The sequence below is a fragment of the Oncorhynchus clarkii genome, chromosome 1 (assembly GCF_045791955.1).
Source record: "Oncorhynchus clarkii lewisi isolate Uvic-CL-2024 chromosome 1, UVic_Ocla_1.0, whole genome shotgun sequence".
In the NCBI taxonomy this organism is placed as follows: Eukaryota; Metazoa; Chordata; class Actinopteri; order Salmoniformes; family Salmonidae; genus Oncorhynchus; species Oncorhynchus clarkii.
The window spans coordinates 78,446,961-78,465,852 of record NC_092147.1 but is presented as its reverse complement, the minus strand read 5'-3'; positions in this window follow the sequence as shown (position 1 = coordinate 78,465,852).

The following is an 18,892-nucleotide window of genomic DNA, read 5'->3' as shown; positions in this document are numbered from 1 at the left end:
TAACCTTTCTGGATTACAACCAAATTATGATAAGTGTGCTATATTATGTATTGTATCACAAAAAATTTTAACTTTTACATGACTGTGTAGTTTACCAATTAAATGGTCTGATGGTGAAGTGGACATACTCTGTATTCATATCCCAAAAAAAAGCAATGATCTGTCACGTTCTGACCTTAGATCTTTTGTTATGTCTTTGTTTTAGTATGGTCAGTGCGTGAGTTGGGTGGGTTGTCTGTTCCTTTTTCTATGTGGTGTTTTTGTGTTTGGCCTGGTATGGTTCTCAATCAGAGGCAGGTGTCTTTAGTTGTCTCTGAGAATCATACTTAGGTAGCCTTTTCCCACCTGTGTGGTGTGGGTGATTATTTTCTGTTCAGTGTTTTTTCAGCACCATACAGGACTGTGCGTTTGTCGTTTTATTTGTTTTGTTCAGTGTTCATTACATTATTAAAAAATATGAACACTTACCACGCTGCGCATTGGTCCTCCTCTTCTTCCACCTACGACAACCGTTACAATCTCACTACATACATTTTAATAAAAAGTTATCAAAAATAGATAAGATCTTAATGCCATGGAAAGGAAAATACCTGTCCATTTGTGGAAAAATCACCCTGATTAACTCTTTAGTCATATCCCAGATTACATATTTGCTTATGATCTTGCCTACACCTAGCAACTTGTTTTATAAATTATATGAGCAAAAAAATATTCATTTTATTTGGAACAGCAAGCCAGACAAAATTAAACGGGCCTATTTATAGAATGAATATGAATTCAGATGGCAGAAATTCTTAAATATTAAAGCATTAGACCTCTCAGGCTTCAAAGGTTATTCTTAAATCCAAACTGGTTATCTAGCAGATTAGTAAGAATGTCTCCCCCAATGATCAAGAATGGACTTTTCCCCTTTATTCAGCTTACAACCTTTCACGTTTGATTTTTAAAATGAAATCTCCAAAATATCGCTATTTTTAAAACAAGCCATATAAAGTTGGTTGCAATTTCAGTTTAATCTAACAGAAAAGACTAAACAAATATTATGGTCAAACTCAAAAATGTGACTTGTTTCTGGAAACTAGGCGTAAGTCATGTGTTACTACTTTCTTTTTGGCAGAAATGCATTCTGGAACATGTGAACTTTCATGTGCCTAAATAACAAACTTGTATGCCATCTGTAAATATGAATACAATTGTTAAATTACGAGCCTAGTTGGTTTAGCCACAGAAAAAGTAAGCAACTTTCCAGCTAGCCATGATTGGCTGAGATAATGAGTGGGCTGGACATGCTGAGATGAGTTTGGATTGGCCATGTACCACGCTACTGTCTATAACATGAGCTAGTCAGTATGTGTAGGTAATCCTTCTAGCGCTGTTTTTTCGAATGAGATCACATAGTAGAACTGCATAAGTTTTGCTCTCCACTTTCTGGAGGACAGAGTTTTGAAATCAGTGGAATTAAAGTATGATAGCTAAGGAGATGGAGAAAATTCTGCGTTTGATTGCAAATATGCAGAAGCAGTCAAAAAGAGAACACACAGAAGACTGTTGTACAAAACACCTGTCTCCGGATTACATCTTCAAACTAAGGTCAACCATGGCATCCGTGACAGAGAGGGAGAAGCGTCCATCCATGTACAGTTGAAGTCGGAAGTTTACCTTATACACCTTAGCCAAATACATACAGGGTAGCCTAGTGGTTAGAGTGTTGGACTAGTAACCAGAAGGTTGCAAGTTCAAACTCCCGAGCTGACAAGGTACAAATCTGTCGTTCTGCCACTGAACAGGCAGTTAACCCACTGTTCCTAGGCCGTCATTGAAAATAAGAATTTGTTCTTAACTGACTTGCCTGGTTAAATAAAGGTAAAATATATATATTTTTTTACTTCTTTGGGATAGGGGGCTGTATTTTGACGCCCGGATGAAAAGCATGCCCAAAGTAAACTGCCTGCTACTTAGGCCCAGAAGCTAGGATATGCTTATTACTAGTAGATTTGGATGGAAAACACTCTGAAGTTTCTAAAACTGTTTGAATAATGTATGTGAGTATAACAGAACTGATTTGGCAGGCGAAAACCCGAGCACAATCCATCTAGGGGAATTTTTTTTTAGCTCAATCTGTTTTCCATTAGTTTATGGCAATCCCTTTTTAATATAAATATCCTTGCAGTTCCTATGGCTTCCACTAGATGTCAACAGTCTTAAGAAATTCGTTGATGTTTTTCCTTTGAGAAATGAAGAAGTGCTGCTATTCAGAATGAGTGTCAAGCCAAGTGAACTCGTTTGTTTGAGGCGCGTGACCTGGATCTGGCTCCACATTGATTTTATCCGCTATTGAACACAGTATTCCTTCTTAAATGTTATAGATTATTTACATTTTAGGATACCTAAGGATGGATTAGGAAATGTTTGGACCAAGTTTACAGGTAACTTTAGATAATTTGTAGTCATGTTGGCCGAGTTGGAACCGGTGTTTTTCTGAATCAAACGCGCCAAATAAATTTACATTTTGGGGATATTAAAAGGTAGTTTATCGAACAAAAGGAACATTTGTAATGTTTCTGGGACATATTGGAGTGCCAACAGAAGAAGATCTTCAAAGGTAAGGCATGAATTATATAGTTATTTCGGACTTTCATGTCGCACCTCCCTGGTTGAAAAATGTTTGTCATGCATTTGGATGCGGAGTGCTATCTTCAGATAATCGCATGGTTTGTTTACGCCGTAAAGCCTTTTTGAAATCTGACATGGTGGCTGGATTAACAAAAAGTTAAGCTTTATTTTTTATGTGTTACACTTGTGATTTCACGAAAGTTAAATATTTATAGATGTTGTCAAATCGACCCCGCTAACGGGATTTGATCCACTCAGTTTCACAATTCCTGACTCTTAATCCTAGAAAAATTCCCCGTCTTGGGTCAGTTAGGATCACCACTTTATTTTTAGAATGTGAAATGTCAGAATAATAGTAGAGAGAATACTTTATTTCAGCTTTTATTTCTTTCATCACATTCCCAGTGGTTCAGAAGTTTACATACATTCAAATAGTATTTGGTAGCATTGCCTTTAAATTGTTTAACTTGGGTAAAATGTTTCAGGTAGCCTTCCACAAGCTTCCCACAATTAGTTGGGTGAATTTTGGCCCATTCCTCCTGACAGAGCGGGTGTAACTGAGTCAGGTTTGTAGGCCTCCTTGCTCGCACACTCTTTGTCAGTTTTGCCCACAAATCGTCTATTGGATTGAGGTCAAGGCTTTGTGATGGCCACTCCAATACCTTGACTTTGTCCTTAAACCATTTTGCCACAACATTGTCACAAGTATGCTTGGGGTCATTGTCCATTTGCGACCAAGCTTTAACTTCCTGACTGATGTCTTGAGACGTTGCTTCAATATATCCACATCGTTTTCCTCCCTCATGATGCCATATATTTTGTGAAGTGCACCAGTCCCTCCTGCAGCAAAGCACCACCACATGATGCTGCCACCGTGCTTCACGGTTGGGATGGGTTTCTTTGGCTTGCAAGCCTCACCCTTTTTCCTCCAAACATAACGATGGCCATTATGGCCAAACAGTTCTATTTTTGTTTCATCAGACCAGAGGACATTTCTCAAAAAAGTACGATCTTTGTCCCCATGTGCAATTGCAAACTGTAGTCTGGCTTTTTTATGGCTGTTTTGGAGCAGTGGCTTCTTCCTTGCTGAGCAGCCTTTCTGGTTATGTCGATATAGGACTCGTTTTACTGTGGATATAGATACTTCTGTACCTGTTTCCTCTAGCATCTTCACTAGATCCTTTGTTGTTGTTCTGGGATTGATTTGCAGTTTTGCACATTTCTAGGAGACAGAACACATCTCCTTCCTGAGTGGTATGACGACTGCGTGGTCCCATGGTGTTTATACTTGCTTACTATTGTTTGTACAGATGAACGTGGTACCTTCAGGCATTTGGAAATTGCTCCCAAGGATGAACCAGACTTGTGGAGGTTAACCATTTATTTTCTGAGGTCTTGTCTGACTTCTTTTGATTTTCCCATAATGTCAAGCAAAGAGGCACTGAGTTTGAAGGTAGGCCTTGAAATACATCCACAGGTACACCTCCAATTGACTCAAATGGTGTCAGTTAGCCTATCAGAAGCTTCTAAAGCTTCTAAAATAACATTTTCTGGAATTTTCCAAGCGGTTTAAAGGCACAGTCAACTTAGTGTATGTACACTTTTGACCCATTGGAATTGTGATACAGTGACCTATAAGTGAAATAATCTGTCTGTAAACAATTGTTGGAAAAATGACTTGTGTCATGCACAAAGTAGATGTCCTAACTGACTTGCCAAAACTATAGTTTGCTAACAAGGATTTTGTGGAGTGTTTGAAAAACAAGTTTTAATGACTCCAACCTAAGTGTGTGTAAACTTCCAACTTCAACTGTATGTGTGTGTGTGTGTGTGTGTGTGTGTGTGTGTGTGTGTGTGTGTGTGTGTGTGTGTGTGTGTGTGTGTGTGTGTGTGTGTGTGTGTGTGTGTGTGTGTGTGTGTGTGTGTGTGTGTGTGTGTGTGTGTGTGTGTGTGTGTGTGTGTGTGTGTGTGCGCATGTGTGAGTGAGTGTGCATGTGGTTGTCTTCCTTTGAAACATGCATGATGTGATGCAATTTGTTGTGATGATGTCAATTGTAATTTATATCATGCAATTGCAGTGTTCTTGCAGGAAAACAGTCTGGCGCCAAATGGGTTATAGAGTCAGACCCCCGAGGTGGAAAAGGAATGATGAATATGACTGATTACAACTCTGAGCTCTATAATATCAAACATGACAGATCTTCTCCAAGAAAAAGAAACATTAAACAAAACATATTGTTTTAAAACTTGTAGATAGAAAACTAGGATGTCTTTTGACTTGACCAATCTTTCTGTTGTTAAATATTTGCTGCAGGGCCTCCCGGGTGGCGCAGTGGTCTAAGGCACTGCATCACAGTGCTAGCTGTGCCACCAGAGACACATTGTGTCTGACACATTGGTGCGTCCGGGTTGGATGCGCGCTGTGTTAAGAAGCAGTGCGGCTTGGTTGGGTTGTGTTTCAGATGACCCATGGCTCTAAACCTTCGCCTGTCCTGAGTCCGTGCGGGAGTTGTAGCGATGAGATGAGACAGTAACTACTAACAATTGGGGAGAAAAAGGGAGTAACAAATCAATATTCGCTGCAGAATTCAAGGGCACTAATGTCTTATTAAATCTGTGCAAGACAGAGCTGAATATGCTAAAAGACTAACCACAGACATCTGACAAATCTGGACAGAACTATAGAAAGGCTTTTGGGTCGGTACTCTTTCTAGCGGCATCTGTTCAGAAGAACGTAATCATTTACTGGTTACTGAAATTATTCACATTCAAAAACTCTTATTCTTTTCATTTAAAAAAGGTTTTAAATGAAAAAAAAGGCACTTATGACCCAACAGGGCTCTCAGCGGAAGACTGATTACACCCTGGTGCTCTACAGAAAGGTTAAGAAAATGTCTCCCGCCCACGTCCATGCCTACAGACATTCAGGCTTTTATCAACAGGTCATCATGGCACAAATACATTGATCACACACTACCACCGGAGTTGCTCTTTTGAACACTAGTCCAGTACTGTACTTTTTACTTGTCTATGTATAACCTTACGTCCCTTTGGGGATTAATAAAGTTTCATCTCAACTCATCTGAGTGAAATAGTTGGTTATACTGCAGTCATGTTGATATCTACACTACTATACTGAACAGAAATTTAAACGCAACATGTAACAATTTCTACGTTTTTACTGAGTATAAGGAAATAAATAAATGAGGCTGTAATCTGGGCAAGGGTGCAGCCATGGGTGGGCCTTAGAGGGCATAGGCCCACCCACTTGGCAGCCAAGCCCACCCATTGGGGAGACAGGCCCAGAGAGCGGGAGAGAGAGAGAGACTGCCAGTTCCTTAATGTAGCCATTGGCTACAGCCAAAACACTAAGGAACAGGCAGTCTCTCTCTCCTTCTCTCTCTCACTGTTTTCTTCTTTTGAAACATATGTAGCCTAATATTTAAACACTTATCTAAAGTGGGCAAAGGGGAACACTTGGAAGGCACTAATTTGAAATATGTAGTTAGGCTGTATATAAGGTATTATATATGCCAAGATATTTATTCACTGATTTTCTTCTGATGGGTAACACCTTATTTTAAGGGTCCGTAATAAACCATTTATTAATAATGTACTAATCATTAGTAGAGTATCTTGCAGTCCCTAATCTAAAGTGGGTGCTATTTATTTGGGAGACCAGTGCAATTTTCAGAAAAAGATGGGCATGCCATGGGTAGACATTCCTGCTGTACCTGGTAAAATAACAAGCACACAACATAGGATGTTAAAGGAAATATATATATACACCAGTGGAGGCTCCTCAGAGGAAAAAGTGGAGGACCATCCTCCTCAGTGAATTTCATTTTAAAAAACAGCTAGCTGTCCTCCTCTGGGTACATTGACTTCAATACAAAACCTAGGAGAATCATGGTTCTCACCCCTTCCATAGACTTACACAATAATTATGACAACTTCCGGAGGACATCCAACCTATCAGAGTTCTTGCAGCATGAGCTGACAAAGGATCAGAATGAATCTAGTATTGAAAGCATAAGCTACAGCTAGCTAGCACTGCATAAAATGTGGTGAGTAGTAGACTTAAAGAGAGAGAAAAAAGGTGGGTTAAACAGTTTAACAAATGTATTTATTTAAAAAATGGAGGAGTAAGCGAGCTAGCTGTATTTCGTCAAAAAAACGTACTTAGCTAGCAAATGCAGCCTACTCAAACACCCAGCTCAAACAGAGGGATGCTATGTTAGCTTGCTGGCTATGACTATCCAACACTTTAACTCTTCCAAGTCAAGGTAAGCTTTTGGTTTTTATTAATTTATTGCCCCTGGGGCCTGCTGATGTAACTGCTAAACTGCTTACTGACTGTACACCACTGCATGATTGTAGCAGGTTTACTAACACGTTACTTGATCTAATATGGTGACAACGATGTTGGCTGTGTGTAGAGGTTATGATATGAAGGTTTGGCTTGGAAAGGTTTTGTTGCCTGGTCACAGACAGCTGATGTGTTGTGCATTGAAGTCCACAAGCGAAGGGAAAGGGTGAGAGGAGGAGAGCGCATAGATGCAAGAAGGAATACAACAAGCTGTCTGTATGTGGCAATTAAAGTGAACTGTTTGCTGGGATCAGGGGTGTATTAATTCCACTGATTCTGTTCTTTAATGGAAGCAAACAGAATAAAATGGGGATAAACATACCTGATTTTGTCCAATAGAAACTCTTGTTTGTAACTGTTGGACAAATGTTTACATCCTAGATCAGCTAGATGCAAGCAAGAGTGTGCAAGGAGGTATTGAATGTGTCACTGTCTGTCCATGTGTCACTGTTGCCTCAAATCTTTCTCTCGACCTGTGTGAACCTACGTTGTAAACTTTCATTCATAAACTATTTGAGTATCATGTAGTAGCCTAAACACATCAATGTTACACTGAACTGGGTGAATGAACATGAATGACGGTCATCTAATATGCTGTAATATAACTAAGGCCATCCTCGTAATCTGCGTCCTCCCGCATCTTAAACGACACCGACTGCCACTGATATACATGTGTAAATAACTAGCTTACTAACATATATACTAACATATATATGTGGGAGTAAGGATTAATAGTGCTAGTGAGCAAACAGTTTGTAAATGCCTTATAAATAGTTTACTAAGTACCCTTGAAATGAAGTGTTACCCTAGGATGTTGCTGGGTCCAGCACAAGCAGTGTGGTCCCCTGGTCCCAGTGATGCTAGGCATAGCACAGACATCTCAGCTGTAAGGATGTAGGGAGAAAACAGAGAGAGGGGGGGAGACACTGACACATGTACTGCCAGTTTTATAATATTTTGGCTCTATATTATATACGTAATAGTAATTTACCCTTAGGATATACCCTTAGCATGACACCTAGGCACATGTATTTGCAATTTAAGTAGTTAGGCTTTCATAGGGTATTATGTGCCAATGGTCATCTATTAGCCATTTATTCAGTGATCTTTTTAAATGTGTTTATTCGTTCACAACTAGGATGTTGCTGGGCCCAGCACAGGCAGTGTGGTCCCCTGGTTCTGGTACCATTGCTGTGGGAAAGAATGTTAGGCTTATCAGAGACAGCTCAGAGGTGAGTGCAGTGGAGGGAGGAAGAAAACAGAGAGACACAGATGTACTGCCAGTCTGTCTGTATGTCTGTGATTCTCCTTGTTCTCTTCTGTTGTCACTCTGTCTATCTGGCTCACGAGGACGCAGTTCAGGAGCCTCATTCATGCCAGTGTTACGCTACTGCAACATTATGAAACCAGTCACAATCCAGAGCGACTCCAGCCAAAGTGGACTTGGATGCTGCCTCATGCAGGAAGGCCAGCGCGTTGCATTTGCCTCAAGAGCTCTCACCCCCACTGAACAAAACTATTGGCAAATTGAAAAAGAGTGCCTCAGCATCCTCTTCTCCTGCCAGCTCTTCCATCACTACTTGTATAGTCATGAGCTGATCACCATTGAAACCGATCACAAACCACTAATTTCCATTTCCAGTAAACCTCTCTTCAATGCTCCCAAGAGGCGTCAAAGCACACTCCTGACTCAAAGCTACAGCCTGGTGACACACTGAGCAGGGCAACAGCACAATGTATAGGCGGAGGCATGGCCTATCAGCGACATGCCATCTGTTCCCTACAGCAGGAACCAAGACATTTTAAACACATCAATCAGGCAGACTACATCACAGATTGCCGCCTAGCCCAGATCAGGCAATATACAGACAAGGATGAACACCTACAGTCACTGAAGCCCATTCTTCTCACAGGTTGACCTGAAAGAGGAAACAGTGAGAGAATACTGGACCTTTTGAGACGAGATCAGCATTCAAAATGGCATCTTGTTCAGAGGTCATAAGGTGATTACCCCCAAACCACTACATCCAGAGATGCTTACCCGCATACACTCCAGTCACGTTGGAGGTGATGCATGCTACCGCCAAGCACGCAAAACATTATACTGGCCAAACATGCAGGCAGAAATTAAAGACTATTTCAGCAGCTGTATAACATGCAACAAGTACATTTATGAACAACAAAAGGAAACCATGATGTCTCACAAAGGCCTGGCAGATTGTTAGAATGGATTTATTCAGCCACAGACAGAAAGACTATCTTCTCATCGTTAAACACTACTCTGACTTTTGGGAAATTGAACTGCTCCCTGACTTGTCTGCAGAGACGGTCATAAAGTGCTGCAAGGCACAGTTCGAAAGGTAAGGCCAGCCTGACAAGGTCATCACGGACAATGACCCACAATTCACCACACAGTTCAAGCATTTTGCCTCAGAATGGGAGTTTAACTACGTGACCTCCTCTCCAAGGCACCCAAAGGCAAATGGCAAGGCAGAGTCAGCTGTCTAGATGGCAAAACACCTGTTAAGGCCTTGCATGACAGACACGACCCCTGATAAAAACCTGTTACACAAGGCCTTGCATGACAAAAACAACCCCTGATAAAAACCTGTTACATAAGGCATTGCATGCCAGAAACAACCCCTGATAAAAATGGACAATGACCCCAAGCATACTTCCAAAGTTGTGGCAAAATTGCTTAAGGACAAGAAAGTCAAGGTATTGGAGTGGCCATCACAAAGCCCTAACCTCAATCCAATTGAGGGCAGAACTGTGGGCAGAACTGAAAAAGCGTGTGCGAGCAAGGAGGCCTACAAAGCTGACTCAGTTACAACAGCTCTGTCAGGAGGAATGGGCCAAAATGGAAGGCAACCCGGAACGTTTATCCCAAGTTAAACAATTTAAAGGCAATGTTACCAAATACTAATTGAGTAAACTTCTGACCCACTGGGAATGTGATGAAATAAATTAAAGCTGAAATTAAGTATTCTCTCTACTATTATTCTGACATTTCACAGTCTTAAAATACAGTGGTTATCCTAACTTTTTACTGCAATTGAATGTCAGGAATTGTGAAAAACTGAGTTTAAGGTACTGTTGAAGACCTTCTTTGGTTGGTAATAGAAGTACGAAGTCATCAGCATATAGCATATATTTTACCTCTGTGTCAAATAGTGTGAGTCTCTGTTTCTATTTCTCTCTCTCTCTCTCTCTCTCTCTATTTATCTCTTTCACTGTCTCTGTTTCTCTCTCTATCACTGTCTATTTTCCTCTCTTTATCTCTACTTCTTTCTCAATATCTGTCTTTATTTCTCTGTCTCTCTATTTCTCTCCATCTCTCTCTCTGTTTCTCTCTGTATATCCCTCTCTCTGTCTCGCTCTATCACTCTCTATTTCTCTCTGTTTCTCTCTGTCTATCCCTCTCTATTTCTCTATATCTCTCTCTGTTTCTCTCTCTCTGTCAGTCTCTATTTCTCTCTGTTTCTTTCTCTCTGTTTCTCTCCCTGTCTCTATTTCTCTCTCTCTCTCTGTTTCTTTCTCTCTATCACTGTCTCTATTTCTCTCTGCTTCTCTCTCTTTGTCTCTCCCTGTTTCTCTCTTCATCTCTGTCTCTTTTTCTCTCTGTCTCCATTTCTCTATCTCTCCCTCTGTTTCTCTCTCCCTCTATTTCTCTCTCTCTCTCTCCGTATCTTTTTTTTTATCTCTATCTCTGTTTCTATTTCTCTCTATCATTGTCTATATTTCTCTCTCTCTGTCTCTATCTCTGTTTCTGCCTCTGTATGTATTTCTCTATCGCTGTCTTTTTTCTCTACATATCTCTCTGTTTCTCTCTCTATATATATATTTCTTCTCTGCTAAAGGTGAGAAACTGTCACTGTGTTGAGTTTTAGAATAATCATTAACTGTCACACCCTGGTCAAAGTATTTTGTGTTTATCTTTATTTATTTGGTCAGGCCAGGGTGTGGCATGGGTTTTTGTATGTGGTGTGTATGTATGGGGATTGTAGCTAGTGGGGTGTTCTAGCTAAGTCTATGGCTGTCTGAAGTGGTTCTCAATCAGAGGCAGGTGTTTATCGTTGTCTCTGATTGGGAACCATATTTAGGCAGCCATATTCTTTGAGTTTGGTGTGGGTGATTGTCCTTAGTGTCCTTAGTGTTAGTTTGCACCAGTTTAGGCTGTTTCGGTTTTCATTACGTTTATTATTTTGTAGTGTTTGTATTTTTGATTCGTGTTTTACGTTTGTTTAATAAACATGGATCGCAATCTACACGCCGCATTTTGGTCCGACTCTCCTTCGCATCAAGAAAACCGTTACATTAACGTACTTCAGATTAACCTATCCGAGCTCTCGTAGACCTTTAGATAAACACATTCATTGTAGTTCAATTACCAGTCCGTCCCATGGGACGGCCTAATGGTCCAGACAACATAGTTAATGACTGTTTATTTTTACAGTTGGTTTGGAGACAGTAAATTGGGCTTCAGAGTAAATATTAGTCCAGAGTCTAGATGTATTTTCAGCTTGGTCCAAATCAAATTTTATTCGTCACATACAAATGGTTAGCAGATGTTAATGTGAGTGTAGCGAAATGCTTGTGCTTCTAGTTCCACCAATGCAGTAATATCTAACAAGTAATCTAACAATTTCACAACAACTTCCTCATACACACAAGTGTAAAGGAATGAATAAGAATATGTACATAAAAATATGGATGAGCGATGGCCGAACAGCATAGGCAAGATGCAGTAGATGGTATAGAGTACAGTATATACATTTGAGATAAGTAGTGTAGTGTATGTAGACATTATATAAAGTGGCATAGTTTAAAGTGACTAGTGATACATTTATTAGATCCAATTTTTAATTATTAAAGTGGCTAGAGATTTGAGTCAGTACGTTGGCAGCAGCCACTCAATGTTAGTGGTGGCTGTTTAACAGTCTGATGGCCTTGAGATAGAAGCTGTTTTTCAGTCTCTCGGTCCCTGCTTTGATGCACCTGTACTGACCTCACCTTCTGGATGATAGCGGGGTGAACAGGCAGTGGCTCGGGTGGTTGTTGTCCTTGATGATCTTTATGGCCTTCCTGTGACATCGGGTGGTGTAGGTGTCCTGGAGAGCAGGTAGTTTGCCCCTGGTGATGCGTTGTGCAGACCTCACTACCCTCTGGAGAGCCTTATGGTTGTGGGTGGAGCAGTTGCCGTACCAGGCGGTGATACAGCCCGTCCAGCTGACGCCTCTGTGTTTGTTTATTTGAGATGGAGAGAGATCAGCTATTGTTGGGGGTTAACTGCACCCGGGGAGCAGTTCTTGTTGGGGGTTAACAGCCTTGCTCAATGGCAGAATAGATTTGAACCAGCAACATTTCAGTTACTGGCCCAAAGCATGTAAATTAAAGCAAATCAAATTGTATTAGTCACATGCGCCGAATACAACAGGTGTAGGTAGACCTTACAGTGAAATGCTTACTTATGAGCCCCTAACCAACAATTCAGTTTTTTTAAACTACGAGTAAGAATTAGAAATAAAAGTAACAAGTAATTAAAGAGTAGCAGTAAAATAGCAATAGCGAGACTATACACAGAGAGGTACCGCTACAGAGTCAATGTGCGGGGGAACTGGTCAGTTGAGGTAATATGTACATGTAGGTAAAGTTATTAAAGTGACTATGCATAGATGATAACAACAAAGAGTAGCAGCGGTGTAAAAGGGGCAATGCAAATAGTCTGGGTAGCCATTTGATGAGATGTTCAGGAGTCTTATGGCTTGGGGGTAGAAGTTGTTTAGAACCTTAGACTTGGTGCTCCGGAACCGCTTGCCGTGCGGTAGCGGAGAGAACAGTCTATGACTAGGTGGCTGGAGTCTTTTACAATTTTTAGGGCCTTCCTCTGACACCGCCTAGTATAGAGGTCCTGGATGGCAGGCAGCTTAGCCCCAGTGATGTACTGGGCCGTACGCACTACCCTCTGTAGTGCCTTACAGACGGAGGCCGAGCAGTTGCCATACCAGGCAGTGATGAACCAGTCAGGATGCTCTCGATGGTGCAGCTGTAGAACCTTTTGAGGATCTGAGGACCCATGCCAAATCTTTTCAGTCTCCTGAGGGGGAATAGGTTTTGTCGTGCCCTCTTCACGACTGTCTTGGTGTGTTTGGACCATGTTAGTTTGTTGGTGATTTGGACACCAAGGAACTTGAAGTGCTCAACCTGCTCCACTACAGCCCCGTTGATGAGAATGGTGGCATGCTCGGTCCTCTTTTCCTGTAGTCCACAATCATCTCCTTTGTCTTGATCATGTTGAGGGAGAGGTTGTTGTCCTGCCAACCACATGGCCAGGTCTCTGACCTCATCCCTATAGGCTGTCTCGCCTTTGTCGGTGATCACGCCTACCACAGTTGTGTCATCGGCAAACTTAATGATGGCGTTGGAGTCATATATGGTCATGCAGTCATGAGTGAACAGGGAGTACAGGAGGGGACTCAGCATGCACCCCTGAGGGGCCCCTGTGTTGAGGATCAGCATGGCGGATGTATTTTTACCTGCCCTTACCACCTGTGGGGGGGTCAGTCAGGACGTCCAGGATCCAGTTGCAGAGGGAGGTGTTTAGTCCTAGGGTCCTTAGCTTATTTATGAGCTTTGAGGGCACTATGGTGTTGAACTCTGAGCTGCAGTCAATGAATAGCATTCTCACATAGGTGTTCCTTTTGTCCAGGTGGGAAAGGGCAGTGTGGAGTGCAATAGAGATTGCATCATCTGTGGATCTGTTAGGGTGGTATACAAATTGGAGTGGGTCTAGGGTTTCTGAGATAATGGTTTTGATGTTAGCCATGACCAACCTTTCAAAGTTCTTCATGGCTACAGACGTATGTGCAACGGGTCGGTAGTCATTTAGGCAGGTTACCTTAGTGTTTTTGGGCACAGGGACTATGGTGTTCTGCTTGAAACATGTTTGTATTACAGACTCGGACAAGGAGAGGTTGAAAATGTCAGTGAAGACACTTGCCAGTTGGTCAGCGCATGCTCGCAGTACACGTCCTGGTAATCCGTCTGGATACTTTGACTGCGGAGAGTATGATCACACAGGCTACCGGAACAGCTGGTGCCCTCATGCATGTTTCAGTGTTGTTTGCCTCGAAGCGAGCATAGAATTACTTTAGCTCGTCTAGTAGGCTTGCGTCACTGGCCTACTAGAAGCCCCCGGCTTTGCTTCCCTTTGTAGTCTGTAATGGTCCCTTTGTAGTCTGCCACATCCGACGAGCGTCAGAGCCGGTGTAGTATGATTCGATCTTAGTCCTGTATTGATGCTTTGCCTGTTTGATGGTTCATCGGAGAGCATAGCGGGATTTCTTTTTAGCTTCCTGGTTAGAGTCCCGCTCCTTGAAAGTGGCAGCTCTAGCCTTTAGCTCAGTGCGGATGTTGCCTGTAATCCATTGCTTCTGGTTGTGGTATGTATGTCCGGTTACCGTGTGGACAATGTCATCCATTGATGAAGCTAGTGGCTGATGTGGTGTACTCCTCAATGCCATCGGAGGAATCCCAGAACATATTCCAGTCTGTGCTAGCAAAACTGTCATGTAGCTTAGCATCTGCTTCATCTGACCACTTCTTTATTGATCGAGTCATGGGTGCTTCCTGCTTTAATTTTTGCTTGTAAGCAGGAATCAGGGGGATAGAGTTGTGGTCGGATTTACCGAATTGAGGGTGAGGTAGAGCTCAAATCAAATCAAATCAAATCAAATTTTATTTGTCACATACACATGGTTAGCAGATGTTAATGCGAGTGTAGCGAAATGCTTGTGCTTCTAGTTCCGACAATGCAGTAATAACAAGTAATCTAACTAACAATTCCAAAACTACTGTCTTGTACACAGTGTAAGGGGATAAAGAATATGTATGAATCAGGGGAATAGAGTTGTGGTCGGATTTACCAAATTGAGGGTGAGGTAGAGCTTTGTACATGTTTCTGCGTGTGGAGTAAAGGTGGTCCAGAGTTTTTTTTCCCTCTGGTTGCGCATTTAACATGCTGATAGGAATTTGGTAAGACGGATTTAACTTTTCCTGCATTAAAGTACCCGGCTACTAGGAGCCCTGCCTCTCATGCTTATGGTGGAATACAGCTCATTCAGTGCGGTCTTAGTGCCAGCATCAGTCTGTAGTGGTATGTAGACAGCTAAGAAAAATAGGTAGATAGTGTGGACTACAGCTTATTATGAGATACTCTACCTCAGGAGAGCAAAACCTCGAGACTTCCTTAGATATCGTGCACCAGCTGTTATTTAGAAAAATACGTAGGTCGCCGCCCCTTGTCTTACCAGACGCAGCTGTTCTATCCTGCAGATACAGCGTATAACCAGCCAGCTGTATGTTGATAATGTTGTCGTTCAGCCACGACTCAGTGAAGCCTAATATATTACAGTTTTGAATAGTTTATAGTTGGTAGTTTAATCTTCCGCGTAAGTTATCGATTTTACCTTTGCCCCACTACTCTGGATTACCAACCTCTGCCTGACCTGACCCTGGGCCTGCCTGCCGTCCTGTACCTTGGCCCCACTACTATCGACCCCTGCCTGCCTTGACCTGTCGTTTGCCTGCCCTGATGTTGCAATAAACATTGTTACTTCAACACGTTCTGCAGTTGGATCTTATCTGAAACCTGATAAATTAAGTAATCAATTTAGATTTGTTTCTTCTCTGCGCTGTCTGAATGGATTGTGTTTTTGCGTGAAAAGCCCTCTGTATCATGTTACTGGTTTCATTTCCTGACTCTGGATTAATAAGGAAGCCATCTTCGTCATGGTGATATTTTTGGCCTGTGAAATTGTAAGGGGTTTGTCGAGGAGGTGGTTTGGGAGGCTGTCTGAGAAGCCTTGGAGTTGCTAAGAGTTTAAAAAGACAGAGAAGGGGATTTGACATTAGTTACGCTGTCAGGGAGAAAGAGACTGTTTGTCCTTCATACCATCTCCCAATATCACTCTCTGTTAAACAGTGGTATGTTACTAATAAGGTATTTCCTGAAGGGAAAATTGGAGCCAAATTATGTTTTTTTTTAGATGATTTGAGAATCCAATATAAATACTGATTAAATAGAGTGAGGATGTCTCTACCACACCACGTAGCAGAGGAGGCTGCTGGGAGGAGCTATAGGAGGATGGGCTCATTGGAATGGCTGGAATGGAATCAATGGAACGGAGTAAAAAAATGTGGTTTCAATGTGTTTGCTGTGTTTGACTCCGTTCCATTGATTCCATTCCAGCCATTCCAATGAGCCCATCCTCCCATAGCTCCTTCCACCAGTCTCCTCTGTTGTACTCAACCTGGTCTGTGTGTCTAGTTCTCAGTCTATTTTCTATCTAAATAATTGTAAAGCCTGTTGGTGTTGAATATTTGCCAGTTAATTAAGGGGATGTGTCCAGGTCAGTTGGAAATCGCGCTCATCCCTCATGGAGTGGTGCTCTGAAGCTCCATGTACCTTCCAACCGCTCCTCAAAAGCTCTCCTAGCTCACAGGAAGAAAAAAGTTGCTCCATTCATTAGTCACAATTTAACAGTGTTGGAAAAACTTCTCAATTGTAATACTTGAGTAAAAGTAAAGATACCTTAACAGAAAATGACTCAAGTAAAAGTGAAAGTCACCTAGTAAAATACTACTTGAGTAAAAGTCTAAAATATTCGGTTTTAAATATACTTAAGTATCAAAAGTAAATGGAATTACTAAAATGTATTTAAGTATCAAAAGTAAAAGTAGAAACTAAGCATATTCATGGATACCCAGGGGCACACTCCAACACTCATAATATACAAACAAAGGATTTGTGTTTAGTAAGTCCGCTAGATCAGAGGCAGTAGAGATGACCAGGGAAGTTCTCTTGATAAGTGTGAATTGGACCATTTTCCTTTCAAAATGAGCCTTTTGGGTGTCAGGAAAAATGTATGGAGTAAAAAGTACATTATTTTCTTTAGGGATGTATTGAAGTAAAAGTAAAAGTTGGCAAAAATATAAATAGTAACATAAAGTGGTGTTGTGTGTGCCCCGGTCTTTGATTAAGGGTGCATAACTTAACTATTCCTCCCCCACTTTTCCTCTTCAAATTGACCCTCAGAATGCAGACCTCATCATCAACTAATCATTAGATAACTATGGTATTACATAGCCTTTATTGTACATCGACAGACATTTAACTCAGCGTCCACATGTGTATTTAGTCTTTCATTGAAAGATGTAGTAAAGTAAATGTTGGCAAAAATATAAATAGTAAAGTACAGATACCCCAAAAAAGTAGTACTTTAAAGTATTTTTACTGAAGTACTTTACACCTCTGCAATTAACCAACATCAATCTATTTTATGACTAAAGAGCCTGAACCTACCATTTGGTATTGAAACTTAACCATATGGATTTGAATGAAAATTATTTTAATAAACATGAAAACGTGAAATTAAGAAGCACACATTATTTCAAATAGTCTACATGTCACATTAAACAGCATTTAAACACTCTAAATAGGTCAGGAGCCAGACAGGGAGCATGAGAAGGAACAAAAATGAATTATTTAGGCTATATTATTTCAATTATTTCAAGGCTATAGACTACAAACCAATACATTGTGAAGCTTTTGCAAGTGCGACACATTAGGCTGGCAGGAACATTAAGCTCTCAGCATTTAAACAACATTTCGTTGTATTAAATCATTACATTTAAATGAAATCATTATAGTCTATAAATTGTGCATATAGGATGTGACTTACTTAGAATTAAATATAAATTAAACGAATAATGACTTATTAGTGCCTTTTAAATTAATTTTTAGAAATGGCCAGTCTGTGGTTTCAGGCTCATGTGATGATGCCTGGAGAGCAGGCCAGTAGCGGAGAATACCCTCTCAGTGCTTCCAGAGCCACTGGGGATGCCGAACACCCTTTTGGCCACTCTTGCCACTCTTGCCAGGCTGGGCAGAGTTTTTCTTTTCTTCTATTGTTAGGACTAAATGTTTTTAGGCAAAATAACCCAATCTAAATGGAAATCTCCTTGAACGTGGGAATATGCCAGACCTATTGGGCCAAAATCAATTAAGGCCTATTGTATAGATAATAGAAGAAACATAACAGAAATTAACCGTTTAAGAGATCTGATTTGTGGTTTATAAATACTTTGCTACAATAACACACTTGTCTACCCATCTTGTTCCTTTTGGTTAGCATGTACATGTAGTAAGTACAGTGGCGAGTACACCTGTTTTGAGCCCCACCTTTTTAGCTAAAAAAAACAAATACAAATAAATTGAGGGGGTTTGCCTGTTTTGCCTGTTATTTTGACATTAATACGTGTCACATATCAATTTGCAAACAATGTAAAAAAAAAAAAAGATTTGAATAATTTGAGTTAATAAAGCCGCAAACAAACTTGGTCTCTTTTTTGCTTTATTGAGTAAGGAAGCTCCAAACTGCAGGTGTTTCAGCCTAGCTCATTGCTTTCTGTGGTGGTGGGGCAGCCAGCAGAAAATACAGAGTATAGGGGTTGGTAATGTTCTCTAGTTGCGCCGTGATTGAGTAATGTTCTCTATTTGTGCCGTGATTGTTCTGTCACTCATAGGGACTAAGTCACTGCCAAATCAAAGGGCAGAGCTCGACAATTCAAGCCCCTTGGGTGCTGCCATAGAGTTACATTAGAAGTGCCCATCTAAGAAGGCTCAAGGCCATTGGCCAAAGATAAAATTATGACAAATCACGTTATAATTACAGTAGCTTTGGTTGGACTGATCATGTCAACATCAAACTTTCAAAATCTTAGCTAGAAGTCATCATGAATCAAGTTGACAATCTACTGGAAAATCCAGTAAAAATTTAAATTTTAATCCTTGTCATCGGAAGAGAAATAATAAATTATAGATAAAAACATATTGGTGCTCATCGGCCA